Consider the following 22,075-nt stretch of genomic DNA (forward strand, 5'->3'; position numbering starts at 1 on the left):
ATTTTCTCTCAAAGATTCAATCTTTATATATTAAAAAGGTCTAGTAGCATAATAGGTACCATGATTGAGCTAATTTAATTCAAAGATTCAATCTTAACTCATTAAAACACTCATCGTGACATCAAAGGGATCTCGACTAAGTTTAACTCTAAATTCTCATTTTCTTTCAAAAATTCAATCTTTATACATTAAAAAGGTCTAGTGACATAATAGGTACCTTTATTGGTGTATTTTCATTCAAATATTCAATCTTGAGTCATTAAACCACTCTTCGTGACTTCATAGTTAACTCGATTATGTTAAACTCAAAACTCTCATTTTCTTTTAAAGTTTGAATCTTTATACATTAAAAAGGTCTAGTGACAAATTAGGAACCTTGATTGAGCTAATTTCTTTCAAAGATTCAATCTTTACTCATTAAAACACTCTTCGTGACGTCATAGGGATCTCGAATAAGATTAACTCAAAACTCTCATTTTTTTTTCAATGACATAATCTTTATACATTAAAATGGTTTAGTGACATAATATGTACCTTGATGGTGGTATTTTTATACAAAGATTTAATCTTTACTCATTATAGTACTCTTCATGAAGTTAAAGGGAACTCGAATAAGTTTAACTCAAACCTCTCATTTTTTTACAAAGATTCAATCTTTATACATTAAAAAGGTCTAGTGACATAATAGATACCATGATTGAGGTAATTTCATTCAAAGATTCAATCTTTACTCATTAAAAAACTCTTCACAACCTCAAAAGGATCTTGAATAAGTTTAACTTAAAACTCTCATTTTCTTTTAAAGATTTAATCTTTATACTTTAAAATGGTCTAGTGAGATAATAGGTACCTTCAATGAGGTATTTTCATTCAAAGATTCAACCTTTACTCTTTAAAACGCTTTTTGGGATGTCAAAAGGAACTTGAATAATTTTAACTCAAAACTCTCATTTTCTTTCAAATATTCAATCTTTATACATTAAAAAAGTCTACTGACGTAATTGGTACCTTTATTGAGATATTTTCATTCAAGGATTCAATATTTAGTCATTAAAACACTGTTCGCGACTTCATAGGAAAATCGAATAAGTTAAACTCAAAACTTTCATTTTGTTCCAAAGATTCAATCTTTACTCATTAAAACACTCTTCGTGATTTCAATGGGATATCGAATAAGTTTGTTTCAAGACTCTCATTTTATTTCAAAGATTTAATCTTTATACATAAAAATAGTCTAGTGACATAAGATACACCTTGATTGAGGTATTTTCATTCAAAAATTCAATCATTAGTCATTAAAACACTCTTCGTGACTTCATAGGTAACTCGAATAAGTAAAACTCAAAACTCTCATTTTTTTTCTAAGTTTCAATCTTTTTATATTAAAATGGCATAGTGATATGATAGGTACCTTGATTGAGGTAATTTTATTCAAAGATTCAATCTTTACACATTAAAACACTCTTCTGGACGTTAATGGGAAGTCGAATAAGTTTAACCCAAAACTCTTATTTTCTTTCAAAGATTCAGTCTGAAACATTAGAAATGTCTAGTGACATAATAGATACCTTTATTTAGGTATTTTCATTCAAAGATTCAATCTTTAGTCATTAAAACACTCTTCGCTACTTCATAGGTAACTCGAATAAGTTAAAAAGGTCTAGTGACATAATAGGTACTATGATTAAGGTAATTTCATTCAAAGATTCAACATTTACTCATTAAAACACTTTTTGTGACGTCAAATGTATCTCGAAAAAGTTTAACTCAAAACTCTCATTTTCTTTTTAAGATTTAATCTTTATACATTAACATGGTCTAGTGACATAATAGGTACCTTGATTTAAGTATTTTTCATTCAAATATTCAATATTTACTCATTAAAAGACTCTTTGTGACGTCAAAGCGAACTTGAATAAGTTTAACTCAAAACTTTCATTTTCTTTCAAAGATTTTAATCTTTATATATCAAAATGGTCTAGTGACATAATAGGTACCTTGATTGAGATATTTTCATTCAAAGATTCAGTCTTTACTTATTAAAATACTCTTCAAGACGTCAAAGGGTACTCGAATAAATTTAACTCAAAACTCTTATTTTGTTTTAAGGATTCATTCTTTATGCATTAAAAATGTCTAGTGACATAATAAGTACCTTTATTAAGGTATTTTTACTCAAAGATTCAATCTTTAAGAATTAAAAAACTCTTCACGACTTCATAGGTTACTTGAATAAGTTAAATTCAAAACTATTATTTTCTTTCAATGATTTAATCTTTTTTCATTAAAATGGTCTTGTGATATAAGGTACCTTGTTGGAGGTAATTTCATTCAAAGATTCAATCTTCGCTCATTAAAACACTCTTCGGGAAGTCAAAGGAACCTCGAATAAGTATAACTCAAAACTTTCATTTTCATTTTAAGATTCAATCTTTAGACATTAAAAAGATATAGTGACATAATAGACACCTTAATTGAGGTAATTTCATTTAAAGATTCAATCTTTACTAATTACAACACTCTTCGGCACGTCAAAGGGAACTCGAATAAGTTTAACTCAAAACTCACATTTTCTTTCAAAGATTTAATCTTTATACATTAAAACGGTCTTGTGACATAATAGGTACCTTGATTTAGGTATTTTTCATTTAAAGATTCAATCCTTACTCATTAAAATACTCTTCGGGACGTCAAAGGGAACTCGAATAAGTTTTACTCAAAACTCTCATTTTCTTTCAAGGATTAAATCTGTAGACTTTAAAAAGGTCTAGTGAAATAATAGGTACCTTGATTGAGGTAATTTAATTCAAAGATTCAATCTTTACTCATTAAAACACTCTTCGTGACGTTAAACGGTTCTCGAATTAGTTTAAGTCAAAACTCTCATTTTCTTTTAAAGATTTAATCTTTATACATTAAAAAAGTCTAGTGACATAATAGGTACCTTGATTGAGGTATTTTTATTCAAAGATTCAATCTTTGCTTATTAAAATACTCTCCGGTACGTCAAAGGGAACTCGAATAAGTTTAACTCAAAACTCTCATTTTGTTTCAAAGATTTAATCTTTATACATTAGAAAGGTCTAGTGACATAATAGGTACTGTTCTTTTGGTATTTTCATTCAAAGATTCAATCTTTAGTCATTAAAACACTCATCGTGACTTCATAGGTAACTCGAATAAGTTAAACTCAAAACTCTCATTTTTTTTCAAAGATTGTATTTTTTATATTAAAATGGTCTAGCGTTATAACAGCTATCTTGATTGAGGTAATTTCATTCAAAGATTCAATCTTTACTCATTAAATCACTGTTCGTGACGTCAAAGGGATCTCAAATAAGTTTAACCCAAAACTCTTATTTTCTTTCAAATATTTAATCTTTATACATTAAAATGGTCCAGTAACATAATAGATACCTTGATTGAGGTATTTTCATCCAAAGATTCAATGTTTACTCGTTAAAAGACTCTTCGGGACATCAAATATTCAATCTTTGTACACTAAAAAGGTCTAGTAATATAATAGGTACCTTTATTGAGGTATTTTAATTCAAAGATTAAATCTTTACTCATTAAAACACTCTTCTGGACGTCAAAGGTAACTCGAATAAGTTTAACTCAAAACTTTCATTTTCTTTCAAAGATTCAATCTTTGGACAAACAGGTATGGTGAGATAATAGGAACCTTGATTGAGGTAATTTTATTCAAAGATTCAATCTTTACTCATTAAAACACTGTTCGTGACATCAAAGGAATCTCAAATAAATTTAACTCAAAACTCTTATTTTCTTTCAAATATTTAATCTGTACATAATAAAATGGTCTAGTAGCATAATAGGTACCTAAATTGAGGTATTTTCATCCAAAGATTCAATCTTTACTCATTAAAAGTCTCTTCGGAACACTAAAGGGAACTCAAATAAGTTTAAATCAAAACTCTCATTTTTTTTCAAAGATTCAATCTTTATACACTATAAAGGTCTAGTGATATAATAGGTACCTTTATTGAGGAATTTTCATTCATAGATTCAAACTTTAGTCATTAAAACACTTTTCGCGACTTCATAGATAAATCAAATAAGTCAAACTTCAAACTCTCATTTTCTTTCAAAGATTCAATCTTTTTATATTTGAAAGGTCTAATGACATAATATGTACCTTGATTGTGGTAATTTCATTCAAAGAATCAATCTTTACTCATTAAAACACTCTTCGTGACGTCAAAGGGATCTCGAATAAGTTTAAGTCAAAACCCTCATTTTCTTTCAAACATTTAATCTTTATACATTAAATTGATCTAGTGACATAATAGGTACATTGATTTTGGTATTTTCATTCAAAGATTAAATTGGTCTATGTCAAAGTGTGACCCAGGGAGCATCCTAAGCTACCTAAGATCATTTCTAGCACAAATCTCATCATTCGTGCAATTCAAGTAACATAGGAGCATGCTATACAAAGCAACAAAATATAGATTCTTATGGTCACTAACTTGAAATCTAAAATGCTAAAACAATTATAGTGGATCATGCCACCTAAAATCTATGTTCCAAATGAATCTATAGGATCATTGCAAAGTCACATTTGAACAACAAAGCACAAATCACAATATCTACGCAATTAACCAACATAGAAGCATGCTACACAAGTATCAAGATATAGATTCTCAAGGTTACCATCTTGAAATCTAAAATATAATAACAACTAAATATAACAATTTAGTACAATTAGAATTTCAAATACCACACATCAAGACATAGATTCTCTAAGTTATCAACTTGAAATTTAAAAGTGTGAAAACAACTAAATATAACAATTTAGTATGGATGTACTTAACAACATCAATCACCAATAGCCAAAACCACAAGTCACAATTAAACATGATTGTCAACTTGAAATTGAATGCGAAATCAAATAGTGGAAGACTTGGACATCACGTCTCGGATTTTCGCCGAGAACTAAACGGTTATTTCGGGCATTAACCAGCTGGGAAGACCATCCTAGTGCGCACTATCTCAATTGGGGAGAACTCATACCATCCGCACTAGAGCCAAACTCTAGCCATGTCACTTGTAACAATGTCCCAAGACTCCAAAATAATCAAATAAGTTCACAACTTATACGTAATTTATATAATACACGAAAACCACCTTCCATGCACAAGTAGGTTGAACCACACAATCCATACCTAAGAGTTTCAATTCTAAAATGGCATATATGTAATGATCCGGATTTTTCGGATGAATTTTTTCCGTTGTTTTTTCCCTTCTGAGTTTGGTTTCTTGTCGATTAGTGTTATCTCAAGTGCTCTAGAGTGATTTTCGAGACTCTTTTCTGTAGATTGACAACTTCCTTTGAGAACCGAGTCATTCCCACATTTTTTGTTTTTCGACACAATTCACTTTTTGTCTTTTTCCTTATTCCGTCTTTTTCTCATTTGTCACTCTGTTTGTATAACCACACTTCTTGTGTTCAGAGTTGGTTTCTGACTTTACGTATCTTCATTCCCAATGATTTCTATGAGATACATATCTTTACTTTCGTGAGAAAGTACTCTGGTTACTCCCGGTGTCCATAGGAGCATAAATGCAAAGTTCTTTGGAAACTTTTTCTTTTCTTGGGGTGTTTTTCATAAATATATTTTGAAGATATTTTATTTCAGGGGTATCTAAGAAAATATCTATTGGAAGATATTTTCATTCTGGGGCAGTTTCGCAGTTTTCACTTTTTGGAGGGGTCATGGTGCAATTAATGAAAGTTATTGCTCAATTCCTTGTTTTGAGCCTGGATCCTCGTATGGGATTCATTTTCACATTTTGTTGAGTCGTGGACTCTTAGAATTTCCTCCTGGACGATGTTTTCCAGTTTCAGGGTTTCTGGCTCCGGTTTGTGCGAAACTTGTTTTGGGCATAACTCTCTGCTCAGGACTCAGTTTTTGACGCCGTTTCTTCCGTTCTTCATATTTTCTCATTTGGAATCTTTTTCGTTCATAGAGTTTTACCATTTGAGCATGTCTGCTCAGATTTCATTTTTCCGAACCCGGCGGGGCCCATTCGGAACACTTTTTGAGTTTTTCTATAAATAGGGGGCCTTTAAGTGAAAAATCAGATTTTTGCTCTCCCTCTCCTCTCTCTTGGCCGTATCTAGAGGCAGCCATGGCTGCCATCTTCTCTCTCTTCTTTTGAGCTTCTCCCCTTCAATGAAATACCTTAATGCCTTTGTGTTTATTGTTCCCCTCGGCGATGCCTTTGATTCCAATCGAATCTCGTTTTGGCCATTTCTTGAGTTCGGGTTTGAAATCAAGTTGTGTTTTTGATGGGAATTCCTTGGGATTCATGTTCGTGGTGTTGTCCCAACAAAACATAGGAGTTTCGTCGGATTCTGAGCCGATTTATTTTGGTGGGGATTTGAGATTTCATCTCAAATGGGGGTAGGGAATGTTTTAGGCTTTTGTGTGTGTTTTATTGAGTGTTTAGCATGATTATACAACTTATATATGTGCCTTGTATCAAATCTAGAAAGTTAGTAATTTTTAATTCTTTGGATAAGATTTAAAATTCATGATGATATATAACTTTGATTTGAATTGTGGCATGGTAGAAAATCTTGTTTTAATATGTTGGTTAACATATATTAAATTTGGATTAATTAAATAAGAATTGCTTTTTTTAATTAATATTTATCTTTTGTGAAAGATTAAAGTTCATGGCCGTACCTTGCATGAAATTGAGTTGTATTATGCTTCTAAATTAAGTTTTGACATGTTTGTTAACATACTTTGATTTGAGAGCATTTGGTTGAGTTTGGAAATCTAGAGACTTTAATTAAGAGAATTAATTAAAATCTATTTTTGTGGTTTCATGTGCCTAATTAAGCTTTTGTGTGAATATATGTAATGACCATGATATGTCTATTAGCATATATTAAATTGGAGCCAATTGGAAATGATTTGAAATCTAGAGAGTTTAATTATTTTGATGTAATTAGATTCTATCTTGTTTATCCATGGATTTAATCATGTTTTAAAAGGTACTTCTATTTTAAGATCATAGATTTAGATTTGTGAAGTATTCACTTGATTGTGTTATATGCATTGAAGGGCATTGTTGTTAAATTTATATTCATAAGAGTATGTTTCTATATGAATATATTGTTGGCTTGTGATTTCGTAGCATTGTGGATATGAAATGCTTATTATGCACAATTGAGAGTTATATTACTAACTTGTTACTATGTAGTAGTAATATGCATAAGTTATGAACTTATTTGGCTTATTTTGGAATCTTGGAACATTGTTGAGTTGAGATAGCTAGGGTTTGGCTCTAGTACGGGGACGTGAGTCCTCTAAGTCATTGAGATAGTGCGCACTTAGGGTGGTCTTCCCTGCGGGTTAGTGCCCGGAATAACCATTGAGGTCTCGACAAAATTCCGATCGTGATGTCCAAGTCTTCCACTTTTTGTTTTCGCATTCAATTCCAAGATAACAATCATGTTTACCTTGTTGACTTGTGGTTTTGGCTATTGGCGATTTTGATGTTGTTAAGTACATCCATACTAAATTGTTATATTTAGTTCATTTCACACTTTTAGATTTCTAGTTGATAACCTAGAGAACCTATGTCTTGATGTGTGGTATTAGATATTCTAATTTTGCTAAATTGTTATATTTAGTTGATGTTGCATTTTAGACTTCAAGTTGATGCCCTTGACAATCTATATGTTATGGCTTTGTGTAAGCATGCTCCTATGTTGTTTGCTTTGTGTAAGCATGCTCCTATGTTGTTGCTTTGTGTAAGCATGGCCCTATGTTGCTAAAATTACATGAATGAGGTGATTGATGCTAGAAATGATCTTAGGTAGTTAGGATGCTCCTTGAGTCTCACCTTTGACATAGACGTTAGGTGGAATGACCCATAATAATTAAATCATGCAAACTTGTAAAACGTAGGTCGATGCATGCTCATTTCCTACAAGTAGCTTTATGTTACTCACCCCTACGATACTGAGGCATATTTTAGGTACAAGAATTAAAGTTGAGACTTCCATTATGCTTGGATGACTTATGGACTTGAAGACTTCCATTTTTGTGAAGGTTGGCTCGGAATGCCAATTGTAGTCTTAATTGTCAAATGTGTATATTTGATTCGAAACTTGTAATGTGTGCCTAAGCACACTTTTGATTCTCATTTTATGTATATGACATGAGGCCAAGAGCCAAACTTCTTTTAGAATCACATTTAAGTCATGGATGTTGATTTTTGCTTTTAATGAGATTATATGAAATTCATGCGTTTTAGTGCGCTATTTTGCACCGAAGCGCGTATTGTGTATGAAATTCGTTATCTAGAATTCATTTAACATGTATGAGGTGTGGCCAAAGGCCAAACGGTATTTTGAAGTCATTTCATAGTTTTGAATTCCAAGTTTTCATTCTAAATTACATTTTTGGCATTTTAGCCATTGGGGGGTCATATTTTGTATCGGCCATATTTTTGGCCCATGGTCCATTGTAGCACATCTTACTAGGTAAGTTACGCTTGCGTGCATGGCCATTTCCGGGCAAAGCTTCTTCTTTGGTGAAATGAGCCTCATACGGACTCATTTTACACTTTTGTTGCATATTCTGACCTAAGGGTATTTAGGGAATTTTCTTTGGGAAATAAATTCCGTTCTTTACATGGTCACTTAGAAAATGTGATTTTAGGGGGGCTTTCTTCTTCATGTTTTTCCAGAAAATGTCGTCTTGGCATCGGAAATTGATCCCGAAGTTCAGCTTCTGTTTTTCCATTTAGCAGCTTTTTGGACCCTCTGGACCAGTTTTCTTGGGAGGGCATTTTAGGCATTTCAAAGTGCGTATTTTCAATTTTTCTCGCGAGTCACGTAGAAACTCAATTTTGAGGGGGGTTACTTCTTTGAGTTTTTCCAGAAAATGTCATCTTGGCCCTCAAATTTCCATTTTTCCCTGAAAAACCCCTGTTGCCAGGTTTTTGGGTTGCACTTTACTGCCCTCTTCACATGTAAACTGTTACGAGGGGTTTTGTAACCGGTTACATGTGCATGGGCAGTGTTTTGGTCATGAATTTTGGCCTCCTAACCGGTTAGGAAGGTTTCCTAACCGGTTAGATGTTCTTGGTTGTCACCTTTTTGACCTTTTTGCCCCTTTTTCTTCCGTTAGCCATATCTTCTTCATCTGGACTCCGAACCAAGCGATTTTTGGGTCTAAGTTCATTGATTTTTTGTTGTCTTTCCAATGGTGTGCTCGGTGGCACCCACTTTTAAGCTGAAAATGATGATTTTTCCCCTAGGTTCAATCTTGTTCATTTTTGAAATGTTGCTTCCGTATTTGTTTCCTTTGGGTTCCGTGACCTCATTGAGTGTCACATTGGTGTCTTAGAGATGTGTGGTATCTCTAGAGACCATTGTTTTGTCTTTTGCTTCCGTATTTCGGATCCGTTATCGGGTCATCTTTCGGTTCATCACTGACGCACCGGGTTGAAAAACTTAGGCCATCACAAGTGGTATCAGAGCTCCTTGGCTTGAAAACCTTAGGATGATGGGTTTTGGGTGTATATCATGCTTTTGTTGCCATTCTCTATGTGTTTATATACTTTATGATAACATGTTTTGGTTGATAACATGTTTATGTACTTACGTGCTACATGTTGTATGTTCTTTGTTTAGCATTATGTTATTCTGATGTAAAAAGCATGACATATAATGTATTCTAGATTAGAATTGCATATGCATAACTGTGTTGCATATTTGGCATGACACGGGTTTGGTCATTGAGGCACGAGTTGAGGTTGATGGTGATTGTAGTCACAGTCTCGTGGTGATGTAAGTTGTTGTCGACCTAGCATTGGTTTTGAGGTAGGTGGATGGTCACCTTTTATTTAGGCTCTTATGAGATGAGTCATTTGGCGTTATCGTAGTGGTGGATTTGTTGGTTTTGAGCCATTATGAGATTATGGACCTCTTAGGATTCTTGATTGTTCAGGATGATTCCTCTAAAACTTGCATTTTTTTCATGGGCAGGTGCGTTTGTGGGCGGGTGCATGGCACTATCATGCTACCATACTGGCAAGCTACAAGTACAGTTCAGATGGAATCAATGTTGGTTTTGTTTTGATAGGCATTGTCCTTTTGATCGATGATGATGATAGTTGTTTTGGAGATCAGTCATAGTGATTGATTTGGCTGTTATTGGTGTGGCTATAGTTGCCATTTTCTTTGAGGAGTTCTTACGTGATGACGCTTTTGGGATCAAGTCGATTGATTGATGTTACGGGTAGTGAAAGCACTGCACTGTTAGTGTCACTTGTAGTGTCACCTCTAGATTCGGAGTTAGATTGTTAGAGTCTTACCGTTGTGGTGAGGGCTCACGTTTGTTTGGAGACAGGTTGTTATCGCATTGGTTTTGGAGACAGTTTATAACTAGGAATTGTCCTTCCTTTTACCTAGACACTCTAGGACACGATGTCTATAGGGTTCATTGTTGCATCATGTTGTCTTATGCTGTTTCGTTTACTACCATGTTAGTAGTATGATTTATGATATTGTGATGCATGAGTAGGTGGAGGTCTATCCATAATTGCCTTCTTGTTGTGTGGCATTAGTATGCTTTCTTTATATACTTAGAGATGCTATGTTGTTATTGTGCTTTAGTGACATGCTTTTGTACTTACGTGGAGACGTGTTGCATGTACCTTTGATTTTTATCTATGTGAGTAGTTTTTCCTTCTGGTAGTTGCATTCCTTATCATATGCATGACTTCCAGGTTTGGTTTTTCCATTCGTTTCCCTCGGTCGCACGTAGTGTGTATGCGGGTTTCCACAAGGTTTTGTGTTGGTTCGTGTTAGGGACTTCACAAGGAGTGAGTCTCTTATTTCCATTGTGTTGTGCACTGTTTTGGGGTTGGTTGGTCCATGAGAATCATCGTTGTTGTCTTGAGTCCTTGGTGTGGATTTGATGTATATTTGGTCGGCTTACTTCCATGTAGGGGGTGAAGTTTTTGACCTTGTTATCTTTCGTTTTAGAGACAAAGTCGAGGTGTTGTCCTTTTTAGGACTGGTAGCTCCCTTTCTTTTGTGTCTTCCCTTGGGGAGTTTCTGCCGTAGTTGTTGATGGAGTTATAGTGCTCAAAGTGAGTTGATTGGTGTGAGATCATTTTATGGGGACTTGTGTCCATATCATTGAGGATTTGTTTGATTGTGAGGTGAGCTCGATGCTCTTTTGAGAATATCTTTTGGAGATTTGTTTCCATTTTGGAGACCTGGATGCGGTTAATTTTTAGGAAAAGTTTTAGAGGATTGCTGTTGGATATGGCTTGTTATGGAGTTTCTCGTCCTAGTTATGACTAGGCATAGTTTTGAGGAATCGTAGTTCTGATGATTAGTTGTGGATTAAAAATTGAGAAATTTTGATTTAACTTGGTGTTTCCAAGTACGGTTTAGAGAGACTCATTTTGTGACCTTGGTTGTTAGTATTTTGATATGTGTGCCATTTGGTGGACTTGTATTTTGAAGATTTAGTTATCCATGATAAGAATGAGAATCTGATGTTGACCACGATGATTGATCTTGTCGTTGATCTATTTCAGGGAGATATGAAGGACTTTCGATGAAATGTCTTGTGGAGAGGTTCGTTTTGATTTTTGGAGGTTCCAATTTGCTTTTTAGGCTTTGGATACTTCATTAATGTTGTTGGTTGAAGTATTTTGAGACATTTGAGATGTTGGTTTTGCTGTATTGAGAATTTAGAGCCTTAAGCATAGCGGTACCTATAGCATTTTTGTCAGAGTTTTGGGATTGGCCAGGATGGTCTGGCTAGACATCTTTGGACCATATCTCAACTCTCACAAAATGTTGGTCTCCATAGTGCTTTTGGCAATGATCATTTTTGACATTGATGTCATTTGTATCGAGAGGTTTCTTGGGTAGACCTAGTGGGGGAGCAGGTTATGAATTAGTGCCTTATACTGTCATGCTACCGTACAAGTTGTGTGTTGTGGGCGAGTACTAGTTACCGTCGATGCTACCTTACTGACGAGTAAGTGTGGGCGGGCACTGGATACTATCATTGCTACCACACATTCGAGTACGTCGTGGGCGACTTCTGGTCGCTATTCATACTGCCACGTTGTGTTTGTTCTGTACCCTGATTTGATATGTGGTTATCTTGGAGTTCTTTTAGTGGTTGTTTTTAGTTCTTTGTGATGGTTTGTCAGGAGGGACGCTTACGGTTGTTGTTTTTCGTTCTTTTGTATGACCTTGGGTTCTCTGAGTGAGTTCAGACTTGTCGTGTGGCCATGTGGTCACTTTTCCCTTGAGGGGTTGTCTTATCATGAGCACGCGGGTGCAATTGACAATGGTTTGTGTGTTCCTTTCAGCTTCGAGGTCGCTGGTGTAGCGCGTTGTGAGGGATACTCGGAGATGTACTCTGTAGTTATCCTGGTTTTGTTTTCTATTTCATTGGGCTGGATTTCGGGGACGAAATCCCTTTAAGGTGGGAAGGTTATAATGACCCGAATTTTTCGGATAAATTTTTTTCGTTGTCTTTTCCCTTTTGAGTTTGGTTTCTTATCGATTAGTGTCGTCTTGAGTATTCTAGAGTGATTTCCGAGACTCTCTTCTGTGGATTGACAACTTCCTTTGAGGACCGAGTCTTTCCCACATTTTTTGTTTTTCGACACTATTCACTTTTTGTCTTTTTCCCTATTCCGTCTTTTCCTCATTTGTCACTCTGTTTGCGTAACCACACTTCTTGTGTTCGGAGTTGGTTTTTGACTTCACGTATCTTCATTCCCAATGATGTCTATGAGATACATATCTTTACTTTCGTGAGAAAGTACTCTGGTTGGGACATAAATGCAAAGTTCTTTGAAAACTTTTTCTTTTCTTGGGGTGTTTTTCATAAATATCTTTTGAAGATATTTTATTTCAGGGGTATCTAAGAAAATATCTTTTGAAAGATATTTTCATTCTGGGGTAGTTTCGTAGTTTTCACTTTTTGGAGGGATCATTGTGCAATTAATGAAAGTTATGGCTCACTGCCTTGTTTTGAGCCTGGATCCTCGTATGGGATTCATTTTCACATTTCGTCGAGTCGTGGACTCTTAAAATTTCCTCTTGGACGATGTTTTCCAGTTTTAAGGTTTCTGGCCCCGATTTGCGCCAAACTTGTTTTGGGCATAACTCTCTGCTCGGGACTCAATTTTCAATGCCGTTTCTTCCGTTATTCATATTTTCTCATTTGGACTCTTTTTCATTAACAGAGTTTTGCCGTTTGAGTGTGTCTGCTTAGATTTCACTTTTCCGGACCCGGTTGGGCCCGTTTGGAACACTTTTTGAGTTTTTCTATAAATAGGGGGCCTTTAAGTGAAAAATCAGATTTTTGCTCTCCCTCTCCTCTCTTTTGGCTAGATCTAGAGGCAGCCATGACTGCCATCTTCTCTCTCTTCTTTTGAGCTTCTTCCCTTCAATAAAATACTTTAATGCCTTTGTGTTTATTATTCCCCTCGGCGAGGCCTTCGATTCCAACCGATTGGAATCTCGTTTTGGCCATTTCTTGAGTTTGGTTTTAAAGTCATGTTGTGTTTTTGATGGGAATTCCTTGGGATTCATGTTTGTGGTGTTGTCCCTAACAAAACCTAGGAGTTTCATCGGATTCGGAACCGATTTATTTTGGTGGGGATTTGAGATTTCAGCTCAAATGGAGGTAGGGAATGTTTTAGGCTTTTGTGTGTATTGTATTGAGTGTTTAGCATGATTATACAACTTATATATGTGCTTTGTATCAAATCTAGAAAGTTAGTAATTTTAATTCTTTGTATAAGATTTAAAATTTATGATGATATATAACTTTGATTTAAATTGTGGCATGGTAGAAAATCTTGTTTTAATATGTTGGTTAACATATATTAAATTTGGATTAATTAAATAAGAATTGCACTTTTTAATTAATATTTATCTTTTGTGAAGGATTAAAGTTCATGGCCGTACCTTGCATGAAATTGAGTTGTATTATGCTTCTAAATTAAGTTTTGACATGTTTGTTAACATACTTTAATTTGAGAGTATTTGGTTGAGTTTGGAAATCTAGAGGCTTTAATTAAGGGAATTAATTAAAATCTATTTTTGTGGTTTCATGGGCCTAATTAAGCTTTTGTGTGAATATATGTAATGACCATGATATGTCTATTAGCATATATTAAATTGGGTCTAGTTGGAAATGATTTGAAATCCAGAGAGTTTAATTATTTTGATGTAATTAGATTCTATCTTGTTTATCCATGGATTTAATCATGTTTTAAAAGGTGCTTCTATTTTAAGATCATGGATTTAGACTTGTAAAGTATTCACTTGATTGTGTTATATGCATTGAAGGGTATTGTTGTTAAATTTATATTCATGAGAGTATGTTTCTATATGAATATATTGTTGGCTTGTGATTTCGTAGCATCATGGCTATGAAATGCTTATTATGCACAATTGAGAGTTATATTGCTAACTTGTTACTATATAGTAGTAATATGTATAAGTTATGAACTTATTTGGCTTATTTTGGAATCTTGGAACATTGTTGAGTTAAGATAGCTAGGGTTTGGCTCTAGTACGGGGACGTGAGTCCTCTAAGTCATTGAGATAGTGCGCACTTAAGGTGGTCTTCCCTGCGGGTTAGTGCCCGGAATAACCATTGAGGTCTCGGCAGAATTCCGAGTGTGTTGTCCAAGTCTTCCACTTTTTGTTTTCGCTTTCAATTCCAAGTTGACAATCATATTTACCTTGTTGACTTGTGATTTTGCCTATTGACGATTTTGATGTTGTTAAGTACATTCATACTAAATTGTTATATTTAGTTGATTTCACACTTTTAGATTTCTAGTTGATAACCTAGAGAATCTATGTCTTGATGTGTGGTATTAGATATTCTAATTTTACTAAATTGTTATATTTAGTTGATGTTGCATTTTAGACTTCAAGTTGATGACCTTGAGAATCTGTATGTTGTGGCTTTGTGTAAGCATGCTCCTATGTTGTTTGCTTTGTGTAAGCATGCTCCTATGTTGTTGCTTTATGTAATCATGACCCTATATTACTAAAATTACATGAATGAGGTGATTGATGTTAGAAATGATCTTAGGTAGCTAGGATGCTCCTTGAGTCTCACCTTTTACATAGACGTTAGGTGGAAAGAAACACAATAATTAAATCATGCAAACTTGTAAAATGTAGGTCGATGCATGCTCATTTCCTACGAGTAGCTTTATATTACTCGCCCCTACGATACTGGGGCATATTTCAGGTACAAGAATTAAAGTTGAGACTTCCATTATGCTTGAATGACTTGTGGACTTGAAGACTTCCATTTTTTGAAGGTTGGGTCGGAATGCCAATTGTAGTCTTAATTTTCAAATGTGTATATTTGATTCAAAACTTGTAATGTGTGCCTAAGCAGACTTTTGATTCTCATTTTATGTATATGACATGAGGCCAAGGGCCAAACTTCTTTTAGAATCACATTTATGTCGTGGATGTTGATTTCTGCCTTTAATGAGATTATATGAAATTCATGCGTTTTAGTACACTATTTTGCACCGGAGCATGTATTGTTTATGAAATTCGTTATCTAGAATTTATTTAACATGTATGAGGTGTGGCCAAAGGCCAAATGGTATTTTGAAGTCATTTCATAGTTTTGAATTCCAAATTACATTTTTGGCGTTTTGGCCGTTGGGGGGTCATATTTTGTATCGGCCATATTTTTGGTCCATGGACCATTGTAGCACTTCTTACTAGGTAAGTTACATTTGTGTGTATGGTCATTTACGGGCAAAGCTTCTTCTTTGGTTAAATGAGCCTCCTACGGACTCGTTTTACACTTTTGTTGCATTTTCTGACCTAAGGGTATTTAGGGAATTTCCTTTGGGAAATAAATTCCATTCTTCATATGGTCACTTAGAAAATGTGATTTTAGGGGGGATTTCTTCTTCATGTTTTTCCAGAAAATGTCATCTTGGCATCAGAAATTGATCCCGAATTTCGACTTCTGTTTTTCCATTTAGCAACTTTTTGGACCCTCTGGACCAGTTTTCTTGGGAGGGCATTTTGGGCATTTTGTATTATGTATTTTTCAATTTTTCTCGAGAGTCATGTAGAAAACTAGATTTTGAAGGGGATTTATTCTTTGAGTTTTTCCAAAAAATATCATCTTCACTCTCAAATTTCCATTTTTTCGGGAAAAACCCCTACTGCCAGGTTTTTGGGTTGCACTTTACTGCCCTCTTCACATGTAAAAAGTTACGAGGGGCTTCGTTACCGGTTACATGTGCATGGGCAACATTTTGGTCGTGAATTTTGGGCTCCTAACCGGTTAGGAAGGTCTCCTAACCGATTAGAAGTTCTTGGTTATCACTTTTTTAACCGTTTTGCCCCTTCTTCTTCCGTTAACCATATCTTCTTCATCCGGACTCCGAACCAAGCGATTTTTGAGTCTAAGTTTATTGATTATTCGTTGTTTTTCCAATGGTGTGCTCGGTGGCACCCACTTTTAAGCTCGAAATGATGATTTTGCCCCTATGTTCAATCTTGTTCGTTTTTGAAATGTTGCTTCCGCATTTATTTCCTTTGAGTTCCGTAACCTCATTAAGTGTCACATTGGTGTCTTAGAGATGCGTGGAATCCCTAGAGACAGTTGTTTTGTCTTTTGATTCCGTATTTCGGATCCGTTATCGGGTCTTCTTTTGGTTCATCACTGACGCACCGGGTTGAAAAACTTGGGCCATTACAATATATAATGTCAATTACAAAGTGTGCAATTCATTACACATGACATCAATATATTCCATAAAGAAAACATGTTCTCATGAATATAAATATGACAGCAAAGTTGTCCAATGCTCAAAACACAACAAAGTGAATACATAACAAGTTCAAGTCCATAATTTGAATATAGAAACAACTTCTAAAATACCAATAGATCCATGAAGCCATTAGATAGAATTTAATTAAACAAGATAATCAAATTCTCTAGATTTCAAATCAAATTCGAATAACCTCAAATTAATATATGTTAAACAACATAGCATACTCATTACATATATCAAATCAAAAGTGTCAAATGAGCAAGATAGTATCATATAGAATTTAATTAATTTAAATTAATCAAATCTCTAGATTTCAAAAGTTATTCAAATGATCCCTAATTAATATATATCAAGCACCAAATCATAGTCATACCATATCTCAAGTCTAAAATGGAATACAAGTAAAATATAATTTACTAAAATTTAAATCAAATTAAATCCATTTAATCTTTAGATTTGAAAATTCATCTAAATCACCCCAAATTAATATATATCAAAGATCAACTCATGGTTATGCCATTTACCAAGTCTAAAATGAGTTATATGCAAGATATGATAAATCACTAATTTCTTAAATTAACAAAACACTTGCATACAACTTATAAAAGCATCAATAGCATGCAAGAAACAAAAATATAACCCTATAACATCCCCTACCTTATTAGAGAAGAGTCTCTGTAGAATCTAAGGCAAATCAACACAAAATAGCAAACCCTTCTAGGGTTATGTAGAGGAGGATGAGGGGAACAAAAAGTGTTTCAAGCTTCAAGGTCTAAGGTGAGTGGAAGGCGATCAAAAATCAAGGTCAAGGCCTAAGGTTTCAAGCTCCATCCATGGAGGCTAGGGTTTTCTTTACAAGAGAGGGAAGAGATAGAAATTAAGTGTGAAAGAATGTGAGTGGAGGAAATAGAAATCCCCCACTCACTATGTGGTCTTACACCAAGGTCAGCACACACGAGTTTTGGTCAATTGCACAAAAATCCCACTTTACAACATAATTCCAAAGTGGCCGAAAAATTAATTGCAAGACTTAATTTGGAGCATACACTTGTCACTCATCCAAGGCTCCATCCTAGGCTTAATCTCAAGCCTACACTTGTCAACTATCCAAACCAACAAGTGCACCAATCCTAAGCCAACAAGTGGTTGAATCTCCACCCTCCACATGTCATCATCCAAGGCATCAAAGTATGTCCACACAAATGTCAACAAATGGACCAATGAGAGTGTGACACTTGTCACACTTTTCAAAAATTATAAAAAGGTCCTTTTTGAAAATATCTTCCAAATTAAATTACAAAATGGTCCCTAAGATAAAAAATAATTACTTTATTTAATTATACAAAAACCCCTCAAGTTATGAATATTTACCAAAATTTATGCATCCATGCCCTTTACAAGAAAAGTAAATACTTAGCATGCTTTTCTACAAAAGTAAAAATACAAATAGTATGGAATTTAAATATCGTTGATGCATGTAAAATCGGAATCAAATCCAAACACGAAAAATGAGGTTATTCCAACAAAGTGACAATCGAGAAAAAGACGAAAAGTGAATAGTGTCACAAAAGTGAAAACGTGAAAATGATTTGGTGCTCAAAGGAAGTCGTCAAACCAACGGAAAGAGTATCGGAAACCATTTCCGAGCACTCAAGATGACACTAAGTGACGAGAAGCCGAACCCAAAAACGAAAGATCAACAAAAAAGAAAAATCCGTAAAAATCAGAGGAAAGGAAAGGAAGGAAAATGACCGGGTCATTACAATAGGTACCTTGATTGAGGTAATTTTATTCAAAGATTCAATTTTTACTCATTAAAACAATCTTCGAGACGTCAAAAGGATCTCGAATAAGTTTAACTCAAAACTCTCATTTTATTTCAAAGATTTAATCTTTATATATTAAAATGGTCTAGTGACATAATAGGTACCTTGATTTAGGTATTTTTCATTCAAAGATTAAATCTTTACTCATTAAAACACTCTTCTGGACGTCAAAGGTAACTAAAATAAGTTTAACTCAAAACTTTCATTTTCTTTCAAAGATTCAATCTTTGGACATTAAACAGGTATAGTGAGATAATAGGTACCTTGATTGAGGTAATTTTATTCAAAGATTTAATCTTTACTCATTAAAACACTGTTCGTGATGTCAAAGGAATCTCAAATAAGTTTAACTCAAAACTCTTATTTTCTTTCAAATATTTAATCTTTACACAACAAAATGGTCTAGTAACATAATAGGTACCTAAATTGAGGTATTTTCATTCAAAGATTCAATCTTTACTCATTAAAAGTCTCTTCCGGACATCAAAGGGAACTAAAATAAGTTTAAATCAAAACTCTCATTTTTTTTCAAAGATTCAATCTTTATACACTTTAAAGGTCTAGTGATATAATAGGTACCTTTATTGAGGAATTTTCATTCATAGATTCAAACTTTAGTCATTCAAACACTCTTCGCGACTTCATAGGTAACTCGAATAAGTCAAACTCCAAACTCTCATTTTCTTTCAAAGATTCAATCTTTTTACATTAAAAATGTCTAATGACATAATATGTACCTTGATTGTAGTAATTTCATTCAAAGAATCAATCTTTACTCATTAAAACACTCTTCGTGACGTCAAAGGGATCTCGAATAAGTTTAAGTCAAAACTCTCATTTTCTTTCAAACATTTAATCTTTATACATTAAATTGGTCTAGTGACATAATAGGTACATTGATTTTGGAATTTTCATTCAAAGATTCAATTTTTACTCATTAAAATACTCTTCAGGACATGGAAGGGGTTCATGGGAACCCGAATAAGTTTAAATCAAAACTCTCGTTCTTTTCTCAAAGACTCAATCTTTATACATTAACGGTATAGTGATATAATAGGTACCTTTACTGAGGTATTTTCAATTCAAAGATTCAATCTATAGTCATTTAAACACTCTTCGCGACTTCATAGGTAATTCAAATAAGTTAAACTCAAAACTCTCATTTTCTTTCAAAGATTCAATCTTTTTACATTAAAAAAGTCTAGTGACATAATAAGTACCTCGATTGAGGTAATTTCTTTCAAAGAATCAATATTTACTCATTAAAACACTCTTCAGGACGTCAAAGGGAACTCGAATAAGTTTAACTGAAAACTCTCATTTTCTTTCAAAGATTCAATCTTTAGGCTTTAAAAAGGTATAGTGAGATAATAGGTACCTTAATTGAGGTAATTTCATTCAAAGATTCAATCTTTACTCATTAAAATAATCTTCGAGATGTCAAAGGGTTCACGAATTAGTTTAAGTCAAAACTCTCATTTTCTTTAAAAGATTCAATATTTTTACATTAAAAAGGTCTAGTGAAATAATAGGTACCTTGATTGAGGTAATTTCATTCAAAGATTCAATATTTACTCATTAAAACACTCTTTGGGACATCAGAAGGAACTCGATTATGTTTAACTCAAAACTCTCATTTTCTGTCAAAGATTTAATCTTTAGACATTAAAAAGGTATTGTGAGATAATAGGTGATACGACCCTGGATTTTTTAACCTAGTGTGTCCTGTGATGACCCGAAGCGGATCCAAAATGCGGAAGCAAAATGAATCCAAGTCCTTAAAGATGTACATCATCCCTGAGACACAAGAATGGCCCTTCAAGGAATTTCGAGACTCAGCGAAAGCAAAATGAAGACAAGGGTATCGAAACCCTACCAAAAGAATGACCTCATTTTACCCTAAGAGGAAGGAATTTGAATCCCAACAAATCAAACGAGATTAAAAATATCCAAAAACATCCTTTGGTAACTTCACATGAAGTCTCAAGGCTAAAGGAAAATAAATCCCAAATGAACCATATCCCGGTTCGAACCAAAACTGACATACTCTCACTAAAATAAGTATATCTTAAGTTACGAGAAGAATTTGAAACTGAAATTGGTGCCATTGGAAAGCTTACTTTGATACGGTCAATTTAGACTCAAGAACGGACCAATTCGGAGTTAAAACAAAGAAATTACATCAGATTGAAATTGGATGACCAAAACTAAAAACTCTAGAGAACTCGAACCGGTTCAACATTCTTGAACCAGTTCAACATTGGCAGTATGCCCAAGCTGAACCAAAATGACACCTTGAACCAGTTCAACTATTCTTGAACCGGTTCAACTTGAACAGAACACCCAAAATGCAGCAGAAATAGTGTTTTAGCAGGGGAAAAAAAAAAAAAATTTACGACACGGTTTTTGAGGTCAAGATGATATTTTTCGAAAAAATGTCATGAAGAAAGTCCCTCTAAAATCACATTTTCTATGGGACGGAGTCAAGAACGGAATTTATTTTCCAAAGAAAATTCCTAAAATACCCTTAAGCTGAATTTTTCAACAAAAAGGTGAAATGAGTCCATAGGAGGCTCAAAACACAAACGAAAGGTATTTTCATGAAAACGATCATTCACGCAAATGTAAATAGTGATTTTGAGTGCGCCGGAATGGTCCGCGGTTCCCGAACCCAGAAAGGAAAGATCAACAAAAAAAAAATTTCCGTAAAAATCAGAGGAAATGAAAGGAAGTAAAATGACCGAGTCATTACAATAGGTACCTTGATTGAGGTAATTTTATTCAAAGATTCAATTTTTACTCATTAAAACAATCTTCGAGACGTCAAAAAGATCTCGAATAAGTTTAACTCAAAATTCTCATTTTATTTCAAATTTTTAATCTTTATATATTAAAATGGTCTAGTGACATAATAGATACCTTGATTTAGGTATTTTTCATTCAAAGATTAAATCTTTACTCATTAAAACACTCTTTTGGACGTCAAAGGTAGCTCGAATAAGTTTAACTCAAAAATTTCGTTTTCTTTTAAAGATTCAATCTTTGGACATTAAACAGGTCTAGTGAGATAATAGGTACTTTGATTGAGGTAATTTTATTTAAAGATTCAATCTTTACTCATTAAAATACTATTCATGACGTCAAAGGAATCTCAAGTAAGTTTAACTCAAAACTCTTATTTTCTTTCAAATATTTAATCTTTACACAATAAAATGGTCCAGTAACATAATAGGTACCTAGATTGAGGTATTTTCTTCCAAAGATTCAATCTTTACTCATTAAAAGTCTTTTCGGGAGATCAAAGGGAACTCAAATAAGTTTAAATCAAAACTCTCAATTTTTTCAAAGATTCAATCTTTATATACTATAAAGGTCTAGTGATA

The sequence above is a fragment of the Cornus florida genome, unplaced genomic scaffold (genome assembly GCF_030987335.1).
Source record: "Cornus florida cultivar Cherokee Brave unplaced genomic scaffold, ASM3098733v1 CherokeeBrave_3.0.0_Hap2_Chr11, whole genome shotgun sequence".
NCBI lineage: Eukaryota > Viridiplantae > Streptophyta > Magnoliopsida > Cornales > Cornaceae > Cornus > Cornus florida.